Source organism: Hyla sarda, unplaced genomic scaffold (genome assembly GCF_029499605.1).
Source record: "Hyla sarda isolate aHylSar1 unplaced genomic scaffold, aHylSar1.hap1 scaffold_2190, whole genome shotgun sequence".
In the NCBI taxonomy this organism is placed as follows: domain Eukaryota; kingdom Metazoa; phylum Chordata; class Amphibia; order Anura; family Hylidae; genus Hyla; species Hyla sarda.
Window position 1 is genome coordinate 1 of NW_026608862.1, and position 13,397 is coordinate 13,397.

Below are 13,397 nucleotides of genomic sequence, written 5' to 3' on the forward strand. Positions count from 1 at the left end.
TGTCTACAAGGGGGGGGGCTGCTGTCTACAAGGGGGGGGCTGCTGTGTTCAAGGTGGGCCTGCTGTCTACAAGGGGGGGCCTGCTGTCTACAAGGGGGGGGCCTGCGGTCTACAAGGGGGGGCCTGCTGTCTACAAGGGGGGGCCTGCGGTCTACAAGGGGGGGCTGCTGTCTACAAGGGGGTTGCTGTTTACAAGGGGGGGGCTGCTGTCTACAAGGGGGCCTGCTGTCTATAAGGGGGGGGCTGCTGTCTACAAGGGGGTCTGCTGTCTACAAGGGGGGGCTGCTGTCTTCAAGGGGGGTCCTGCTCTCTACAAGGGGGGCCTGCTGTCTACAAGGGGGGGGGGGCCTGCTGTCTACAAGTGGGGGGTCTGCTGTCTACAAGGGGGGGGGCTGCTGTCTACAAGGGGGGGGCTGCTGTCTACAAGTGGGGCCTGCTGTCTACAAAGGGGGCTTCTGTCTACAAGTGGGGGGTCTGCTGTCTACAAGGGGGGGGCTGCTGTCTACAAGGGAGGGGCTGCTATCTACAAGGGGGGCCTGCTGTCTACAAGGGGGGCTGCTGTCTACAAGTGGGGGGTCTACTGTCTACAAGGGGGGGCCTGCTGTCTACAAGGGGGGCCTGCTGTCTACAAGGGGGGCTGCTGTCTACAAGTGGGGGGTCTGCTGTCTACAAGGGGGGGGGCTGCTGTCTACAAGGGGGGGGGCTGCTGTCTACAAGGGGGGCCTGCTGTCTACAAGGGGGGCTGCTGTCTACAAGTGGGGGGTCTGCTGTCTACAAGGGGGGGGCTGCTGTCTACAAGGGGGGGGGCTGCTGTCTACAAGGGGGGCCTGCTGTCTACAAGGGGGGCTGCTGTCTACAAGTGGGGGGCCTGGTGTCTACAAGGGGGGCCTGCTGTCTACAAGTGGGGGGTCTGCTGTCTTCAAGGGGGTGGTGCTGTCTACAAGGGGGGGGCTGCTGTCTACAAGGGGGGCCTGCTGTCTACAAGGGGGGGGTCTGCTGTCTACAAGGGGGGGGGCTGCTGTCTACAAGGGGGGGGGGCTGCTGTCTACAAGGGGGGCCTGCTGTCTACAAGGGGGGCTGCTGTCTACAAGTGGGGGGTCTGCTGTCTACAAGGGGGGGCCTGCTGTCTACAAGGGGGGGCTGCTGTCTACAAGGGGGGCTGCTGTCTACAAGGGGGGGCTGCTGTCTACAAGGGGGGCCTGCTGTCTACAAGGGGGGCTGCTGCCTACAAGGGGGGGCTGCTATCTACAAGGGGGGCTTCGGGATACAAGGGGGGTGCTATCTACACTGGGGGGCTGCTGTGTGCAAGATGGGCCTGCTGTCTGCAAGGGGGGGCCTGCTGTCTACAAGGGGGGGCTGCTGTCTACAAGGGGGTCTGCTGTCTACAAAGGGGGGCTGCTGTCTACAAGGGGGGGGGGGCTGCTGTGTTCAAGGTGGGCCTGCTGTCTACAAGGGGGGGCCTGCTGTCTACAAGGGGGGGCCTGCGGTCTACAAGGGGGGGCTGCTGTCTACAAGGGGGGTGCTGTCTACAAGGGGGGGTGCTGCTGTCTACAAGGGGGCCTGCTGTCTACAAGGGGGGGGCTGCTGTCTACAAGGGGGGGGCTGCTGTCTACAAGGGGGGCCTGCTGTCTACAAGGGGGGCTGCTGTCTACAAGTGGGGGGTCTGCTGTCTACAAGGGGGGGGCTGCTGTCTACAAGGGGGGGGGCTGCTGTCTACAAGGGGGGCTGCTGTCTACAAGTGGGGGGTCTGCTGTCTACAAGGGGGGGCCTGGTGTCTACAAGGGGGGCCTGCTGTCTACAAGTGGGGGGTCTGCTGTCTACAAGGGGGTGGTGCTGTCTACAAGGGGGGGGGGCTGCTGTCTACAAGGGGGGCCTGCTGTCTACAAGGGGGGCTGCTGTCTACAAGTGGGGGGTCTGCTGTCTACAAGGGGGGCCTGCTGTCTACAAGTGGGGGGTCTGCTGTCTACAAGGGGGGGCTGCTGTCTACAAGGGGGGCCTGCTGTCTACAAGGGGGGCTGCTGCCTACAAGGGGGGGCTGCTGTCTACAAGGGGGGCTTCGGGATACAAGGGGGGTGCTATCTACACTGGGGGGCTGCTGTGTGCAAGATGGGCCTGCTGTCTGCAAGGGGGGGCCTGCTGTCTACAAGGGGGGGCTGCTGTCTACAAGGGGGTCTGCTGTCTACAAAGGGGGGCTGCTGTCTACAAGGGGGGGGGCTGCTGTGTTCAAGGTGGGCCTGCTGTCTACAAGGGGGGGCCTGCTGTCTACAAGGGGGGGCCTGCGGTCTACAAGGGGGGGCTGCTGTCTACAAGGGGGGTGCTGTCTACAAGGGGGGGTGCTGCTGTCTACAAGGGGGCCTGCTGTCTACAAGGGGGGGGCTGCTGTCTACAAGGGGGTCTGCTGTCTACAAGGAGGGGCTGCTGTCTACAAGGGGGTCTGCTGTCTACAAGGGGGGGCTGCTGTCTTCAAGGGGCTGTTGTGTACAAGGTGGGCCTGGTGTCTACAACGGGGGGGGGGTGCTGTCTACAAGGGGGGGTGCTATCTACAAGGGGGGGGGCTGCTGTGTTCAAGGTGGGCCTGCTGTCTACAAGGGGGGGCCTGCGGTCTACAAGGGGGTTTGCTGTCTACAAGGGGGGGCTGCTGTCTACAAGGGGGGCCTGCTGTCTACAAGCGGGGGGGCTGCTGTCTACAAGGGGGTCTGCTGTCTACAAGGGGGGGCTGCTGTCTACAAGGGGGGTGCTGTCTACAAGGGGGGCCTGCTGTCTACAAGGTGGGGGCTGCTGTCTACAAGTGGGGGGCCTGCTGTCTACAAGGGGGGGCTGCTGTCTACAAGAGTGGGCCTGCTGTCTACAAGGGGGGCTGTTGTCTACAAGGGGGGTGCTGTCTACAAGGGAGTGGTGCTGTCGACAAGGGGGTGGTGCTGTCTACAAGGGGGGGCTGCTGTCTACAAGGGGGGGCTGCTGTCTACAAGGGGGGACTGCAGGAGGAGTCTTGGAGGTTATGTGGTCATGGTTATAGGTGACGGTGGTCAGAGGGGCCCTGAATGTGTAGTAGATTGTGGGCCTGCTGTATACAAGGGGGGGGCCTGCTGTCTACAAGGGGGGGGGCTGCTGTCTACAAGGGGGGGCCTGCTGTATACAAGGGGGGGCCTGCTGTATACAAGGGGGGGCCTGCTGTATACAAGGGGGGGGCCTGCTGTCTACAAGGGGGGGCCTGCTGTATACAAGGGGGGGGGCCTGCTGTATACAAGGGGGGGGGCCTGCTGTATACAAGGGGGGGGCCTGCTGTCTACAAGGGGGGGCCTGCTGTCTACAAGGGGGGGCTGCTGTCTACAAGGGGGGCTGCGGGATACAGAGGGGCCCCAGATGTGTAGTAGATGGTGGTCGGAGGGGTCCCGGATGTGTAGTAGATGGTGGTCAGAGGGGCCCCGGATGTGTAGTAGATGGTGGTCAGAGGGGCCCCGGATGTGTAGTAGATGGTGGTCAGAGGGGCCCCGGATGTGTAGTAGATGGGGGTCAGAGGGGCCCCAGATGTGTAGTAGATGGTGGTCAGAGGGGCCCCAGATGTGTAGTAGATGGTGGTCAGAGGGGCCCCGGATGTGTAGTAGATGGTGGTCAGAGGGGCTCCAGATGTGTAGTAGATGGTGGTCAGAGGGGCCCCGGATGTGTAGTAGATGGTGGTCAGAGGGGCCCCGGATGTGTAGTCGATGGTGGTCAGAGGGGCCCCGGATGTGTAGTAGATGGGGGTCAGAGGGGCCCCAGATGTGTAGTAGATGGTGGTCAGAGGGGCCCCAGATGTGTAGAAGATGGTGGTCAGAGGGGCCCCAGATGTGTAGTAGATGGTGATCAGAGGGGCCCCGGATGTGTAGTAGATGGTGGTCAGAGGGGCTCCAGATGTGTAGAAGATGGTGGTCAGAGGGGCCCCGGATGTGTAGTAGATGGTGGTCAGAGGGGCCCCGGATGTGTAGTAGATGGTGGTCAGAGGGGCCCCGGATATGTAGTAGATGGTGGTCAGAGGGGCCCCGGATGTGTAGTAGATGGTGGTCAGAGGGGCCCCGGATGTGTAGTAGATGGTGGTCAGAGGGGCCCCGAATGTGTAGTAGATGGTGGTCAGAGGGGCCCCGGATGTGTAGTAGATGTTGGTCAGAGGGGCCCCGGATGTGTAGTAGATGGGGGTCAGAGGGGCCCCAGATGTGTAGTAGATGGTGGTCAGAGGGGCTCCGGATGTGTAGTAGATGGTGGTCGGAGGGGCCCCGGATGTGTAGTAGATGTGGTCAGAGGGGCCCCGGATGTGTAGTAGATGGTGGTCAGAGGGGCCCCGGATGTGTAGTAGATGGTGGTCAGAGGGGCCCCGGATGTGTAGTAGATGGTGGTCAGAGGGGCCCCGGATGTGTAGTAGATGGTGATCAGAGGGGCCCCGGATGTGTAGTAGATGGTGGTCAGAGGGGCTCCAGATGTGTAGTAGATGGTGGTCAGAGGGGCCCCGGATGTGTAGTAGATGGTGGTCAGAGGGGCCCCGGATATGTAGTAGATGGTGGTCAGAGGGGCCCCGGATGTGTAGTAGATGGTGGTCAGAGGGGCCCCGGATGTGTAGTAGATGGTGGTCAGAGGGGCCCCGGATGTGTAGTAGATGGTGGTCAGAGGGGCCCCGGATGTGTAGTAGATGTTGGTCAGAGGGGCCCCGGATGTGTAGTAGATGGGGGTCAGAGGGGCCCCAGATGTGTAGTAGATGGTGGTCAGAGGGGCTCCGGATGTGTAGTAGATGGTGGTCGGAGGGGCCCCGGATGTGTAGTAGATGGTGGTCAGAGGGGCCCCGGATGTGTAGTAGATGGTGGTCAGAGGGGCCCCGGATGTGTAGTAGATGGTGGTCAGAGGGGCCCCGGATGTGTAGTAGATGGGGGTCAGAGGGGCCCCAGATGTGTAGTAGATGGTGATCAGAGGGGCCCCGGATGTGTAGTAGATGGTGGTCAGAGGGGCCCCGGATGTGTAGTAGATGGTGGTCAGAGGGGCCCCGGATGTGTAGTAGATGGTGGTCAGAGGGGCTCCAGATGTGTAGTAGATGGTGGTCAGAGGGGCCCCAGATGTGTTGTAGATGGGGGTCAGAGGGGCCCCAGATGTGCAGTAGATGGTGGTCAGAGGGGCCCCAGATGTGTAGTAGATGGTGGTCAGAGGGGCCCCGGATGTGTTGTAGATGGGGGTCAGAGGGGCCCCGGATGTGTAGTAGATGGTGGTCAGAGGGGCCCCGGATGTGTAGTAGATGGTGGTCAGAGGGGCCCCGGATGTGTAGTAGATGGTGTTCAGAGGGGCCCTGGATGTGTAGTAGATGGTGGTCAGAGGGGCCCCGGATGTGTAGTAGATGGTGTTCAGAGGGGCCCTGGATGTGTAGTAGATGGTGGTCAGAGGGGCCCCAGATGTGTAGTAGATGGTTGTCAGAGGGGCTCCAGATGTGTAGTAGATGGTGGTCAGAGGGGCCCCAGATGTGTAGTAGATGGTGGTCAGAGGGGCCCCGGATGTGTTGTAGATGGTGATCAGAGGGGCCCCGGATGTGTAGTAGATGGTGGTCAGAGGGGCCCCGGATGTGTAGTAGATGGGGGTCAGAGGGGCCCCAGATGTGTAGTAGATGGTGATCAGAGGGGCCCCGGATGTGTAGTAGATGGTGGTCAGAGGGGCCCCGGATGTGTAGTAGATGGTGGTCAGAGGGGCCCCGGATGTGTAGTAGATGGTGGTCAGAGGGGCTCCAGATGTGTAGTAGATGGTGGTCAGAGGGGCCCCAGATGTGTTGTAGATGGGGGTCAGAGGGGCCCCAGATGTGCAGTAGATGGTGGTCAGAGGGGCCCCAGATGTGTAGTAGATGGTGGTCAGAGGGGCCCCGGATGTGTTGTAGATGGGGGTCAGAGGGGCCCCGGATGTGTAGTAGATGGTGGTCAGAGGGGCCCCGGATGTGTAGTAGATGGTGGTCAGAGGGGCCCCGGATGTGTAGTAGATGGTGTTCAGAGGGGCCCTGGATGTGTAGTAGATGGTGGTCAGAGGGGCCCCGGATGTGTAGTAGATGGTGTTCAGAGGGGCCCTGGATGTGTAGTAGATGGTGGTCAGAGGGGCCCCAGATGTGTAGTAGATGGTTGTCAGAGGGGCTCCAGATGTGTAGTAGATGGTGGTCAGAGGGGCCCCAGATGTGTAGTAGATGGTGGTCAGAGGGGCCCCGGATGTGTTGTAGATGGTGATCAGAGGGGCCCCGGATGTGTAGTAGATGTGGTCAGAGGGGCCCCGGATGTGTTATAGATGGTGGTCAGAGGGGCCCCGGATGTGTAGTAGATGGTGGTCAGAGGGGCCCCGGATGTGTTATAGATGGTGGTCAGAGGGGCCCCGGATGTGTTGTAGATGGTGGTCAGAGGGGCCCCAGATGTGTAGTAGATGGGGGTCAGAGGGGCCCTGGATGTGTAGTAGATGGTGGTCAGAGGGGCCCCGGATGTGTAGTAGATGGTGGTCAGAGGGGCCCTGGATGTGTAGTAGATGTGGTCAGAGGGGCCCCAGATGTGTAGAAGATGGTGGTCAGAGGGGCCCCAGATGTGTAGTAGATGGTGATCAGAGGGGCCCCGGATGTGTAGTAGATGGTGATCAGAGGGGCCCCGGATGTGTAGTAGATGGGGGTCAGAGGGGCCCCGGATGTGTAGTAGATGGGGGTCAGAGGGGCCCCGGATGTGTAGTAGATGGTGATCAGAGGGGCCCCAGATGTGTAGAAGATGGTGGTCAGAGGGGCCCCGGATGTGTAGTAGATGGTGATCAGAGGGGCCCCGGATGTGTAGTAGATGGGGGTCAGAGGGGCCCCGGATGTGTTATAGATGGTGGTCAGAGGGGCCCCGGATGTGTTATAGATGGTGGTCAGAGGGGCCCCGGATGTGTTATAGATGGTGGTCAGAGGGGCCCCGGATGTGTTATAAATGGTGAAGGACAGGAGAAGTCTTGGAGGTATCAGTTCTTTTCAGCTCTTTGGCTCTTCTGTACTTTCCTAGTGACCCCAGCGTTGACCCTTCTGACCTTTTCTTCCTTCAGGGTCTCATTTCTTTTGCTTCGGTTTATGAGGTCGGTGCTTTATAGTCAGTGGAGCAAGGGGTTAATCCTGTCACTGTAGGGGATTTGTGACTTTGTATTTGTGAATGATATAAAGATTATTATGAACCAGAACTGAATGGAGGTCATTGGTGGGAAATAACGCCGTTCCCTGTAAATTCTTTAGGTTTCTCTTTTTTCTCTTTTTTCTTCTTTCACTGATGATTTTTCCCCTTTTTTCTTTCCTTTAATCCGTTTCCATCCTCTGAGCCCTTCAGAATGTCAGACGACGTGTTGTGTCCCTTTAAGTGTCCGGGCCGAGCTCTGACCTGAGACGTCTGGTGGAGGATGGAGACGGCAGGGACTGTGGTGGTTTCTGGAGGTGAAGGGGTTAAGTGCGAGGCAGGTGCAGCGGCTAAATATATCCCCTCTTAAGGTCACGACTCCCAGTTCCCTCCTCTCATGTTCATTTCTCCGTCTGCCTAAAGGACAAGGGTAACAGTAGACCGCGCTGACCTCTGACAAGGGCACCTAGGGGACACCAGTCTCTATCTGTGGCCCCCACCCTGACTGCTCTATATCCTATACAGAACACATATGGGGTCACCACCAGTATCTGGAGCCTCAAGTACCAGACGTGATGGTCACAACACCCCGAAGATGACCCCACTTTATAAAGTCCCCATCATCCTATGGTGTTTTGTAATGTTGGAGTCTTGGGTTCAAGCCCAACAAGGGGAACATCTGCAGGGAGTTCGGTTTCCACCATATTGGTTCTGAATTATATAGTGAGAAGTGACCTGCTCTGTACTCTGCTGCTTCCGTAACCTGCTCCATTGGATATACATGTATTCTCAGCAGGGCCTGTGTATAGGAGTCTATAGAAGGTGTGTCCTCCTCCAGACTCCTCTGTCCTCCTCCTCCAGACTCCTCTGTCCTCCTCCTCCAGTCTCCTCTGTCCTCCTCCTCCAGACTCCTCTGTCCTCCTCCAGACTCCTCTGTCCTCCTCCTCCAGACTCCTCTGTCCTCCTCCAGACTCCTATGTCCTCCTCCTCCAGTCTCCTCTGTCCTCCTCCTCCAGACTCCTCTGTCCTCCTCCTCCAGTCTCCTCTGTCCTCCTCCAGACCCCTCTGTCCTCCTCCTCCAGTCTCCTCTGTCCTCCTCCAGACCCCTCTGTCCTCCTCCTCCAGTCTCCTCTGTCCTCCTCCTCCAGTCTCCTCTGTCCTCCTCCTCCAGACTCCTCTGTCCTCCTCCTCCAGACCCCTCTGTCCTCCTCCTCCAGACCCCTCTGTCCTCCTCCTCCAGACTCCTCTGTCCTCCTCCTCCAGTCTCCTCTGTCCTCCTCCAGACCCCTCTGTCCTCCTCCTCCAGTCTCCTCTGTCCTCCTCCAGACCCCTCTGTCCTCCTCCTCCAGACTCCTCTGTCCTCCTCCTCCAGACTCCTCTGTCCTCCTCCTCCAGTCTCCTCTGTCCTCCTCCTCCAGTCTCCTCTGTCCTCCTCCTCCAGTCTCCTCTGTCCTCCTCCCCCAGATTCCTCTGTCCTCCTCCTCCAGATTCCTCTGTCCTTCTCCTCCAGACTCCTCTGTCCTTCTCCTCCAGTCTCCTCTGTCCTCCTCCCCCAGATTCCTCTGTCCTCCTCCTCCAGATTCCTCTGTCCTCCTCCTCCAGACTCCTCTGTCCTCCTCCTCCAGATTCCTCTGTCCTCCTCCCCCAGACTCCTCTGTCCTCCTCCTCCAGATTCCTCTGTCCTCCTCCCCCAGTCTCCTCTGTCCTCCTCCTCCAGACTCCTCTGTCCCCCCTCCCCCCCCCCCCCAGGCCCCCGCCACTGTTCCCTCCATACTTTCCTGTCTCTCCCTGGAATCTGTTTCCTTCTCCAGATTCCTCAGTCCCCTCCAGACTTCTTCCTCTGTTCCCTCCAGACTCCCCTGTTCCTCCCTGACATCTCTGCCCTTCTCCAGACTTCTCTGTTTTCTCCAGACTCCATGGTCTCCTTTAGACTTCTCTGTCAACTCCTGCTGACTCCTCTGTCTCCTCCAGACTCCTCAGTGTCCTCCAGACCTCACAGTCTCCTCCAGACTCCTCTGTCTCCTCCAGACCTCACAGTCTCCTCCAGACCTCACAGTCTCCTCCAGACTCCTCTGTCTCCTCCAGACTCCTCAGTGTCCTCCAGACCTCACAGTCTCCTCCAGACTCCTCTGTCTCCTCCAGACCTCACAGTCTCCTCCAGACCTCACAGTCTCCTCCAGACTCCTCTGTCTCCTCCAGACTCCTCTGTCTCCTCCAGACTCCTCTGTCTCCTCCAGACCCCGCTGTCTCCTCCAGACCCCGCTGTCTCCTCCAGACTCCTCTGTCTCCTCCAGACTCCTCTGTCACCTCCAGACCCCACTGTCTCCTCCAGACTCCTCTGTCTCCTCCAGACCTCACAGTCTCCTCCAGACCTCACAGTCTCCTCCAGACTCCTCTGTCTCCTCCAGACTCCTCTGTCTCCTCCAGACTCCTCTGTCTCCTCCAGACCCCGCTGTCTCCTCCAGACCCCGCTGTCTCCTCCAGACTCCTCTGTCTCCTCCAGACTCCTCTGTCACCTCCAGACCCCACTGTCTCCTCCAGACTCCTCTGTCTCCTCCAGACCTCACAGTCTCCTCCAGACCTCACAGTCTCCTCCAGACTCCTCTGTCTCCTCCAGACTCCTCTGTCTCCTCCAGACTCCTCTGTCTCCTCCAGACTCCTCTGTCTCCTCCAGACCCCGCTGTCTCCTCCAGACCCCGCTGTCTCCTCCAGACTCCTCTGTCTCCTCCAGACTCCTCTGTCACCTCCAGACCCCACTGTCTCCTCCAGACTCCTCTGTCTCCTCCAGACCTCACAGTCTCCTCCAGACCTCACAGTCTCCTCCAGACTCCTCTGTCTCCTCCAGACTCCTCTGTCTCCTCCAGACCCCGCTGTCTCCTCCAGACCCCGCTGTCTCCTCCAGACCCCGCTGTCTCCTCCAGACTCCTCTGTCTCCTCCAGACTCCTCTGTCTCCTCCAGACCCCGCTGTCTCCTCCAGACCCCGCTGTCTCCTCCAGACCCCGCTGTCTCCTCCAGACTCCTCTGTCTCCTCCAGACCCCGCTGTCTCCTCCAGACCCCGCTGTCTCCTCCAGACTCCTCTGTCTCCTCCAGACTCCTCTGTCACCTCCAGACCCCACTGTCTCCTCCAGACTCCTCTGTCTCCTCCAGACCTCACAGTCTCCTCCAGACCTCACAGTCTCCTCCAGACTCCTCTGTCTCCTCCAGACTCCTCAGTGTCCTCCAGACCTCACAGTCTCCTCCAGACTCCTCTGTCTCCTCCAGACCTCACAGTCTCCTCCAGACCTCACAGTCTCCTCCAGACTCCTCTGTCTCCTCCAGACTCCTCTGTCTCCTCCAGACTCCTCTGTCTCCTCCAGACTCCTCTGTCTCCTCCAGACCCCGCTGTCTCCTCCAGACCCCGCTGTCTCCTCCAGACTCCTCTGTCTCCTCCAGACTCCTCTGTCACCTCCAGACCCCACTGTCTCCTCCAGACTCCTCTGTCTCCTCCAGACCTCACAGTCTCCTCCAGACCTCACAGTCTCCTCCAGACTCCTCTGTCTCCTCCAGACTCCTCTGTCACCTCCAGACCCCACTGTCTCCTCCAGACTCCTCTGTCTCCTCCAGACCTCACAGTCTCCTCCAGACCTCACAGTCTCCTCCAGACTCCTCTGTCTCCTCCAGACTCCTCTGTCTCCTCCAGACTCCTCTGTCTCCTCCAGACCCCGCTGTCTCCTCCAGACCCCGCTGTCTCCTCCAGACTCCTCTGTCTCCTCCAGACTCCTCTGTCACCTCCAGACCCCACTGTCTCCTCCAGACTCCTCTGTCTCCTCCAGACCCCACTCTCCCCTCCAGATTTCTGGGCTTCCTACGTTTCCTCCATCCCATTTGACTCCCTAAAACCAATCTTTCCCTCCAGTTTCTACTGTTCTTCCAGACTCCTCTTTCACCATCCTTCTGGAGATCGGGCAGCATGACATGTTAAGGGGGTGTCAGGCTTAGGTAGGTTGCCTCCTCTTACCAAATCGCTTGTATGTTCATTTCAAGAAAATGAAGTATTCCTCACAGGAAAGGATTGCAGTGACACGTTTTGCTATACACATGTTTATTCCCTTTGTGTATATATATATATATCTCCTCTCCTCTGTATATATATATATATATATATATATCTCCTCTCCTCTGTATATATATATATATATAGATCTCCTCTCCTCTGTATATATATATATATAGATCTCCTCTCCTCTGTATATATATATATATATATATATATATATATATAGATCTCCTCTCCTCTGTGTATATATATATATATATATCTCCTCTCCTCTGTATATATATATTGCAGTAACACAGGTTTTGCTATACACATGTTTATTCCCTTTGTATATATATATATATAGATCTCCTCTCCTCTGTATATATATATATATAGATCTCCTCTCCTCTGTATATATATATATATATATATATAGATCTCCTCTCCTCTGTATATATATATATATATATATAGATCTCCTCTCCTCTGTGTATATATATATTGCAGTAACACAGGTTTTCCTATACACATGTTTATTCCCTTTGTGTGTATATATATAGATCTCCTCTCCTCTGTATATATATATATATATATATATATATATATATATATATATATATATATATAGATCTCCTCTCCTCTGTATATATATATTGCAGTAACACAGGTTTTCCTATACACATGTTTATTCCCTTTGTGTGTATATATATAGATCTCCTCTCCTCTGTATATATATATATATATATATATATATATATATATAGATCTCCTCTCCTCTGTATATATATATAGATCTCCTCTCCTCTGTATATATATATATATATTGCAGTAACACAGGTTTTGCTATACACATGTTTATTCCCTTTGTGTATATATATATATAGATCTCCTCTCCTCTGTATATATATATATTGCAGTAACACAGGTTTTGCTATACACATGTTTATTCCCTTTGTGTGTATTGGAACTAAACCAAAAAAGGAGGAAAAAAAGCTAATTGGACATAATGTCACCAAACTCCAAAAATGGTCTGGACAAAATTATTGGCCCCTTTCATAATTGTGGATAAATAAGATTGTTTCCAGCATGTGATGTTCCTTTATACTCACCTGTGGGCAAGTAACAGGTGTGAGCAATATAAAAATCACACCTGAAAGCAGATAAAAAGGAGAGAAGTTCACTTAGTCTTTGCATTGTGTTTGCCACACTAAGCATGGAGAACAGAAAGAGGAGAAGAGAACTGTCTGAGGACTTGAGAACCAAAATTGTGGAAAAATATCGACAACCTCAAGGTTACACGTCCATCTCCAGAGATCTAGATTTGTCTTTGTCCACAGTGCGCAACATTATCAAGAAGTTTACACCCCATGGCCCTGTAGATAATCTCCCTGGGCGTGGACGGAAGAGAAAAACTGATGAAAGATGTCACCGCAGGATAGTCCGGATGGTGGATAAGCAGCCCCAAACAAGTTCCAAAGATATTCAAGCTGTCCTGTAGGCTCAGGGAGCATCAGTGTCAGCGCGAACTATCCGTCCACATTTATATGAAATGAAAGACTATGGAGGAGACCCAGGAGGACCCCACTATGGAGGAGACCCAGGAGGACCCCGCTATGGAGGAGACCCAGGAGGACCCCACTATGGAGGAGACCCAGGAGGACCCCGCTATGGAGGAGACCCTGGAGGACCCCACTATGGAGGAGACCCAGGAGGACCCCGCTATGGAGGAGACCCAGGAGGACCCCACTATGGAGGAGACCCAGGAGGACCCCACTATGGAGGAGACCCAGGAGGACCCCACTATGGAGGAGACCCAGGAGGACCCCACTGCTGACACAGAGACATAAAAAAGCAAGACTACATTTTACCAAAATGAACTTGAGTAACCAAAATCCTTCTGGGAAAACGTCTTGTGGACAGATGAGACCAAGATAGAGCTTTTTGGTAAAGCAAATCATTCTACTGTTTACCGAAAACAGAATGAGACCTACAAAGAAAAGAGCACAGAACCTACAGTGACATATGGGGGAGGTCAGTGATGTTTTGGGGTTGTTTTGCTGCCTCTGGCACTGGGGGCCTTGAATGTGTACAAGACATCATGAAATCTGAGGATTACCAATGGATTTTGGGTCGCACTGTACAGCCCAGTGTCAGAAAGCTGGGTTTGTGTCCGAGATCTTGGGTCTTCCAGCAGGACAATGACCCCAAACAAAAAGCCCCAGAAATGGATGACAACAAAGCGCTGGAGAGTTCTGAAGTGTCAGCAAT